Raw genomic sequence first — 9,419 nt, 5'->3', positions numbered from 1 at the left:
CACATGATGATGTGAACTGTTGATGTTAATCACATGGTGATGTGATCTAGATTATTGACTCTAGTGCAAGTGGGAGACTGAAGGAAATATGCCCTAGAGGCAATAATAAAGTTATTATTTATTTCCTTATATCATGATAAATGTTTATTATTCATGCTAGAATTGTATTAACCGGAAACATAATACATGTGTGAATACATAGACATACAAAATGTCACTAGTATGCCTCTACTAGACTAGCTCGTTAATCAAAGATGGTTATGTTTCCTAACCATGGACAAAGAGTTGTTATTTGATTAACGGGATCACATCATTGGTTGAATGATCTGATTGACATGACCCATTCCATAAGCTTAGCACCCGATCATTTAGTATGTTGCTATTGCTTTCTTCATGACTTATACATGTTCCTATGACTATGAGATTATGCAACTCCCGTTTGCCGGAGGAACACTTTGGGTGCTACCAAACGTCACAACATAACTGGGTGATTATAAAGGAGCATTACAGGTGTCTCCAATGGTACATGTTGGGTTGGCGTATTTCGAGATTAGGATTTGTCACTCCAATTGACGGAGAGGTATCTCTGGGCCCTCTCGGTAATACACATCACCTAAGCCTTGCAAGCACTGCAACTAATTAGTTAGTTGTGAGATGACGTATTACGGAACGAGTAAAGAGACTTGCCGGTAACGAGATTGAACTAGGTATTGAGATACCGACGATCGAATCTCGAGCAAGTAACATACCGATGACAAAGGGAACAACGTATGTTGTTATGCGGTCTGACCGATAAAGATCTTCGTAGAATATGTAGGAGCCATTATGGGCATCCAGGTCCCGCTATTGGTTATTGACCGCAGACGTGTCTCGGTCATGTCTACATTGTTCTCGAACCCGTAGGGTCCGCACGCTTAAGGTTTTGATGACAGTTATATTATGAGTTTATGAGTTTTGATGTACCGAATGAGTTCGGAGTCCCGGATGAGATCAGGGACATGTTGAGGAGTCTCGAAATGGTCGAGCCGTAAAGATCGGTATATTGGACGACTATATTCGGACATCGGAAAGGTTCCGAGTGATTCGGGTATTTTCGGGAGTACCGGGGAGTTACGGGAATTCGTATTGGGCCTTAATGGGCCATACGGGAAAAGAGAGGAAGGGCTCAAAGGGTGGCCGCACCCCTCCCCATGAGCTAGTCCGAATTGGACTAGGGAGGGGGGGCGCCCCCTTCCTTCCTTCTCCTTTTCCTTTCCCTTTCCTTCCCTCCTACTCCTACTACTTGGAAGGGTTCCTATTTGGACTAGGAAAAGGGAATCCTACTCCTGGTGGGAGTAGGACTCCCCAGGGCGCGCCATAGAGAGGGCCGGCCCTCCCCTCCTCCACTCCTTTATATACGGGGGCAGGAGGCACCCCATGGACACACAAGTTGATCTTCGTGATCGTTCCTTAGCCGTGTGCGGTGCCCCCCTCCACCATATTCCACCTCGGTCATATTGTAGCGGCGCTTAGGCGAAGCCCTGCGACGATAGAACATCAAGATCGTCACCACGCCGTTGTGCTGACGGAATTCTTCCCCGACGCTTTGCTGGATCGGAGCCCGGGGATCGTCATCGAGCTGAACGTGTGCTCGAACTCGGAGGTGCCGTAGTTTCGGTGCTTGATCGGTCGGATTGGAAGACGTACGACTACTTCCTCTACGTTGTGTCAACGCTTCCGTTGCCGGTCTATGAGGGTACGTAGACAACACTGTCCCCTCTCGTTGCTATGCATCACCATGATCTTGCGTGTGCGTAGGAAATTTTTGAAATTACTACGTTCCCCTACATGATGCATGTACGGTTTAAAGAGGCATGGCATGGCAAAGTGCAACAAACAACACTACAGATTAAGTGGAGCTCAATATGCAACGAGTTGCATATTGACGAAACACCACATTCGAGTTATTTAGTTTGCTCTCGTTTAAGCACCCAACAAGTTTAAATGTTCTTAACATGGAAAGAGGTGAGGTATATGTAAACTACACATTTTAGGCAATTTAAATGAGGCCGGAAATAACAAACAACAATTCCGAAAAAACCCCATATGCATTTAGCAATTTTCATGCAAACAACATTTTAAAGCATTTACATGTTGTTATCATGATGCGGATGACATATGCAAGTTGATGCAATTTTATGAAAATGTTGGCATGAGCATGTTATGAAGCATTTGTCTCCGTGGCGGAACGAAGGGGGTGCCACGGCAACGACAACAGAAATGATGCCACGGCAACATTCCGATGATCCGACAACTCGTCGAGATGTTGGTGCAAAAGAAAGTGGGCGTGAGCGTGTCATGCAAGGATGGTGGGGTGATCCCGATAACAGGGTTCCCACGGGTCATCGGCATGGCAAACAAGGAGGAACATGCAAGGATCAATTCGGACACGATTCGAACATGAGCAACTCATACATCACAATCATTCGTACATGGGCGTCGTCTTGGGTTTATACCTTCGAAGCGTGCATTCTCAGAGCGGTTCGAGTTCGTTGAGGGAAGTAGTGGTTCACGAGCCATAGTGGAAGTAGTGGTACACATTGTCTTGTCGAATCCGAGCGAGGGTAGTGGAACTTGGCGCATGCTTGTCGAAACCACGGTCATTGTGTCATGCTACTTGCAAAATTCAGAAAGGTCTTGGCGTATCCAAGCAAGGCAAAAATCCCTCGATTTAGCGGTGGTCGGACTTGGCGAAAAACTCGAAGGGGTCTTGGCAGCTTGAGCAGGGGCCACCCGAACTCGGCGGGAGGCAGAGGCAGGGACTCGTCCTCGCCCTCGTGCAGAAGCGAAGTAGAGGAGGCGAGATGGCGCTGTGGTGGTCTGCTGGTCTTGGTCGGCGACGGCGCACGGGAGAAGAGCTCCGGCGGAGAAGCAAAGTGCTGCGGGGACGGGGTAGCAGAGGGGCGCGGAGGCGCTGGAGGTGTCGGGGCGGCGGCGCGCGGGGCGAAGGTCGGGGCCGGAGCAGAGCAAGGCTCGAGGCGAGGCGACGGTGCTCCTGGTGGTCGCCGGCGACGACCGGACGCGGCGGCGGGGTGGCGAGGCTCTTGGGGCGCGGCACACCTAGAGGGCGCGGGCGCCGTGGCGGGAAGGCGCCGCGTCTCCAGGTGGTTGAGGCCGAACGGAGGGAGGAGGGGGCGCCGGCGCTGATGAGGATGGGGGCCGGGTCACGGCGGCGGCGGGTCGGGACAGGCACGGGCGCGAGGGATGGGAGGCGCTGGGAGAACGAGAGGGTGAGGAGATCGAGCGAAGGGAGATGGGGATCGGGCGTGATGCGGGTGTCGCGGCGGGCACGAGAATGAGAGGGAGGGAGGCTGCAAGGGGATCGGGCTATGGTTAGAAGGGATGGATGGGCACGTCGTATGGGCCATGACGCAAATGGGCCGGGCTGGCTGCAGGTTGCGGCTGGGCTCTCTCTCACTACTAAAAAAAAGAAAAAACAGAGATCAGAAAGAAAAGAAAGAGGGGTTAGGGGAAGAAGTTGGACACGCGGATAAATTCCCCGGACTCACAAAAATGAGCTATTTCCCGGAAAAATAGAAGTGGGCACACGTGTGAATGTGAATTCAAACTCATTTGATTTTACTTCCAATGGTTTGAACTTGGACGAGGTTTTAGGAGTGTCCAAAAATGTTGAGAATTTAGGAGGTGAAACTTGAAGCAGAAGTGGCATGGAACTAAAATGCAAGTGTGTTATGGTTAATTCCAAATTAATGGAATATTTATTATAGCTCTCTAAATATCGAGAGGATATGTTATAAAGAGAAATCACTATGTGAATTCCCTTGATTTAAATGGACAGAAGATCCATGTGATTTATTTAGTTGAGTTAAAAAAACATGATGGCATGATGACATGATGCAATGCAAGAGATGAAATGATGAATGCAACAAAGCAGTTGAGACATACGGTGGCAATGAAATAACTGAAAGGCATCTGAAGCGTCGGTCTTGGGGCATTACAACACAACACTCACTTCACATGGGAGATGTTGTGTGCAGCTCTGTGTGCCAAGTTTGGTCGAGAGCAGTATCAGCAGCAGTTGCGCCAGTTTACTCACTTGCGTTAGAATGGGTCTGTAGTGGAGTATATGGAACAGTTCAAGGAGTTGATGCATCATCTGTGGGCGCATAATCCTTCCTTTGACCCGCTATTCTTTGCTACTCAATTCTTAGATGGTTTAAAACCTGAAATTAAATTCGGTGTCATGCTACACCGGCCACAAGAACTCGATACTGCTTTTTCTCTCGCTGTGTTGCAGGAAAAGCTGCTGGACCACATGCCCTGGAAGGAGCCCGCGCCAGCTCGACACGTGCATTGACCGATGGTGGCCATAGGAGCACCACCACCACCACCACCACCACCCAGGCCAGTGCAGTCGGCTGTTCCCGCGGCTGCGGATGACCGTCGGGCGCTCGAGGCAGCACGCGCAGGCGATCGACGCCAGGAGCCAGCGCGCGGCGATGACCATGTTGCAGCACTCCGCAACTATCGACGGGCGCGAGGGCTCTGCTTCAAATGCGGAGAGCGTTGGGGCCAAGGCCACCAATGCGCAGCCACGGTCCAGCTCCATGTGGTGGAAGAGCTGCTGGAACTTCTTCAAGCAGAGGTTCAAGGTCGACAAGAGCAAGACGCTGATTCTGAGGACGAGCAGGTCATGTCGATTTCGAAGATGGCAACAACGGGTGAAACAACCCCACACACAGTCAGGTTGTTGGGAGACATTGGGGACCGTCAGGTGTTGATACTAGTGGACTCCGGCAGTTCGCACAGCTTCATCAGCGAGCCAGTAGCAGTGATGACCCACAAGTATAGGGGATCTATCGTAGTCCTTTCGATAAGTAAGAGTGTCAAACCCAATGAGGAGAAGAAGGAAATGATAAGCGGTTTTCAGCAAGGTATTCTCTGCAAGCACTGAAATTATAGGTAATAGATAGTTTTGTGATAGAATAATTGTAACGAGCAACAAGTAACAAAAGTAAATAGAGTGCAGCAAGATGGCCCAATCCTTTTTGTAGCAAAGGACAAGCCAGGACAAACTCTTATATAGGGAAAAGCTCCCCCGAGGACACATGGGAATTATCGTCAAGCTAGTTTTCATCACGTTCATATGATTCACGTTCGGTACTTTGATAATTTGATATGTGGGTGGACCGGTGCTTGGGTACTATCCTTACTTGGACAAGCATCCCACTTATGATTAACCCCTATTGCAAGCATCCACAACTACAAAAGAAGTATTAAGGTAAACCTAACCATAGCATGAAACATATGGATCCAAATCAGCCCCTTACGAAGCAACACATAAACTAGGGTTTAAGCTTCTGTCACTCTAGCAACCCATCATCTACTTATTACTTCCCAATGCCTTCCTCTAGGCCCAAATAATGGTGAAGTGTCATGTAGTCGATGATGACCCACAAGTGTAGGGGATCTATCGTAGTCCTTTCGATAAGTAAGAGTGTCGAACCCAACGAGGAGCAGAGGAAATGATAAGCGGTTTTCAGCAAGGTATTTTCTGCAAGTACTGAATAGTGGTAACAGATAGTTTTGTGATAGGATAATTTGTAACGAGCAACAAGTAACAAAAGTAAATAAAGTGCAACAAGGTGGCCCAATCCTTTTTAGCAAAAGGACAAGCCTGGACAAACTCTTATATAAGGAAAAGCGCTCCCGAGGACACGTGGGAATATCGTCAAGCCAGTTTTCATCACGTTCATATGATTCGTGTTCGGTACTATGATAATTTGGTATGTGGGTGGACCGGTGCTTGGGTGCTGTTCTTACGTGAACAAGCATCCCACTTATGATTAACCTCTATTGCAAGCATCCGCAACTACAACAAAAGTATTAAGGTAAACCTAACCATAGCATGAAACATATGGATCCAAATCAGCCCCTTACGAAGCAACGCATAAACTAGGGTTTAAGCTTCTGTCACTCTAGCAACCCATCATCTACTTATTACTTCCCAATGCCTTCCTCTAGGCCCAAATAATGGTGAAGTGTTATGTAGTCAACGTTTACATAACATTACCAGAGTCTAGACAACATACATCTCATCAAAATATCGAACGAATACCAAATTCACATGACTACTAATAGCAAGACTTCTCCCGTGTCCTTAGGAACGAACGTAACTACTCACAAAGCATATTCATGTTCATAATCAGAGGGGTAATAATATGCATATAGGATCTGAACATATAATCTTCCACCAAATAAACCAACTAGCATCAACTACAAGGAGTAATTAACACTACTAGCAACCTACTAGCACCAATCCCGGACTTGGAGACAAGAATTGGATACAAGAGATGAACTAGGGTTTTGAGAGGAGATGGTGCTGATGAAGATGTTGATGGAGATTGCCCTCTCCCGATGAGAGGAGCGTTGGTGATGACGATGGCGATGATTTCCGCCTCCGGGAGGGAAGTTTCCCCGGCAGAACAGCTCTGCCGGAGCCCTAGATTGGTTCCGCCTCGGTTCCGCCTCGTGGCGGCGGAGTCTCATCCCGAAAGGTTGCCTTCTATTTTTCCCTTGACGAAAGACTTCATATGGAAGAAGATGGGCATCGGAGAGCCACCAGGGGGCCCACGAGGTAGGGGGGCGCGCCCAGGGGGGTGGGGCGCACCCCCACCCTCGTGGACAGGTGGTGGCCCCCCTGGCCTTCATCTTTGGCAAGGATTTTTCATTATTTAATATAAGATATTCCATGGAGTTTCAGGACTTTTCGAGTTGTGCAGAATAGGTCTCTAATATTTGCTCCTTTTCCAGCCCAGAATTCCAGCTGCCCGCATTCTCCCTCTTTATGTAAACCTTGTAAAATAAGAGAGAATAGCCATAAGTATTGTGATATAATGCGTAATAACAGCCCATAATGCAATAAATATCGATATAAAGCATGATGCAAAATGGATGTATCAACTCCCCCAAGCTTAGACCTTGCTTGTCCTCAAGCGAAAGCCGATAACAATAAATATGTCCCCATGTTTAGAGGTAGAGGCGTCGATAAAAATAAAATACGGACATGAAGGCATCATGCTTATTCTCATAACAGCAACATATGTGAATTTTGTCATATGATTTCTTATAATCAAGTTATAATTCATCCACAATATCAAGTATGAATCAGAAACTTTATTGAAGGCTAACAAACTAAATCTCAGTCATTGAAGCAACTGCAGTTTATCATAACATCAGAAAGAGTCTATGTCAGAGCTCTTTAGCAAGTCCACATACTCAGCTATCACTTAATCCTTCATAATTGCTAACACTCACGCAATACTTGTGGTTATGGAGTTTCAGCCGGACACAGAGAAAGATTGGGGCTTATAGTTTCGCCTCCCAACCACTTACCTCAAGGGTAATGTCAACAATAATAACTCATGCCAACTTACACCCAATTAAATATATATATCAGAATCATTCCAACACGATGAGCTTGCCAAAGGATAAAATAAAAAGGGAGAGGTGAGAATCACCTTGACTCTTGCATAAGAAAGGTAATAGTAACAGATAGGCCCTTCGCAGAGGGAAGCAGAGGTTGTCATGCGCTTTTAGGGTTGGATGCACAAAATCTCAATGCGAAAGAACATCACTTTATATTGCCACTTATGATATGGACCTTTATTATGCAGTCCGTCGCTTTTATTACTTCCACATCATAAGATCGTATAAAGCTTATTTCTCCCACACCAATCAATCATACATATTTAGAGAGCAATTTTTATTGCTTGCACCGATGACAACTTACTTGAAGGATCTTACTCAATCCATAGGTAGATATGGCGGACTCTCATGGCAAAACTGGTTTAAGGGAATTGGAAGCACAAGTAGTATCTCTACTTGGTGCTGAGAATTGGCTAGCATGAGGGGGGAAGGCAAGCTCAACATGGTAGGTGATCCATGAAAACATACTTTATCTCAGATATAAGAAAAACATAAGCCATTACGTTGTCTTCCTTGTCCAACATCAACTCTTTAGCATGTCATATTTTAATGAGTGCTCCCAATCATAAGAGTCGTCCATGATAATATATTTATATGTGAGACCTCTCTTTCTTTATCACTTCCTATTAATTGCAACGATGACCAAACTATGCTTGTCAACTCTCAACAACTTTTAATCATCATACTCTTTATATGTGAAGTCATCACTCTCAATAAGATCAATATGAACTCTTTTGTTTCTTTTTATTCTTTTATCTCTTTTTCTTTATTCATTCAAGATCATGGCAAAGCAATCAAGCCCTTGACTCAACACTAGTCTTTATTATATAACTCACGGACTCGATTACATAGAGAGATCAAAAGCAAAACTCACAACTAGATCATGCCAAAACTTTATTCTACTAAATCAAGATACTACTAATAGGATCGAACTAAGATAAACGGTAAAGATAGGAGATGTGATGGTGACACGATACCCGGGCACCTCCCCCAAGCTTGGCAGCTGCCAAGGGGAGTGCCCATACCAGAAGATTATGTCTCCTTTGCTGATGAAGTAAGTGGTGGAGGTGGTGACGGGTAGTTGTACAGCGAGCGTACGAGGTCCTCCAGCTTGCGGATAATGCCCTTGAGTGCAACAATATGCTCCTTCAACAAATTATTTTCACGTGTGAGATACTTGTTTTGAATACGAGCTAATTCAATCATCTCGAAAGCTTCGAGCTCAGTTGGGGTAAAGAGCGGTGGAAGGATGGCTTCTTCTTGCGCTGTCGGGACTTGATTTCCCATGGCCTCCTTGATCCTATCATCCTTGTGGACCTCCTCCGGTTCTTCTCTTTTCAGCTCCACCTTCATTAGCCAAGCATCGTTGCCCTCATTGTTGGAGGAGGAGGGAGACGACATAATGCCTAACCTTGAAAACTCTGACAGAAAACAGCTCGAAACGAAAACAAAGGAGATTTGCGTGATACGGTGGTCGAAACCTCCGGGAGATTATATAATGAATTTTTACCGACCAAAATACGTAACGTGCAAGAAAACGGAGTCCGGGAGGCACACGAGGCGCTCACGAGGTAGGGGGGCGCGCCCTCCACCCTCGTGGGGCCCTCGTTTCCTTTCCGGACTGCCTCTTATTGTTCTATTTTTCTAAATATTCCAAAACGGAGAAATATTGCCTTAAAAACTATTTTGGAGTCGGTTTACTTGCCGTACCACATACCTATGCCTTTTTGGAGTCTAAAACGGTCTGGAAGGTGGCTCTTGTGTATTCCTCCGGGGTCACGGTTTCTATAATATTAGTTTCAACATTTATGGGATTACCTGAGATATAATGTTTAATTCTTTGACCGTTCACCACCTTCGGATTTGTGCCTTCGAAGTTGTTGTTTTTATGGCACTGGAACGATAGACCTCCTCGATAACGTAGGGGCCTT

The sequence above is a fragment of the Triticum aestivum genome, chromosome 4B, assembly GCF_018294505.1.
Source record: "Triticum aestivum cultivar Chinese Spring chromosome 4B, IWGSC CS RefSeq v2.1, whole genome shotgun sequence".
Taxonomy (NCBI): domain Eukaryota; kingdom Viridiplantae; phylum Streptophyta; class Magnoliopsida; order Poales; family Poaceae; genus Triticum; species Triticum aestivum.
This window is presented reverse-complemented; position numbering follows the sequence as displayed.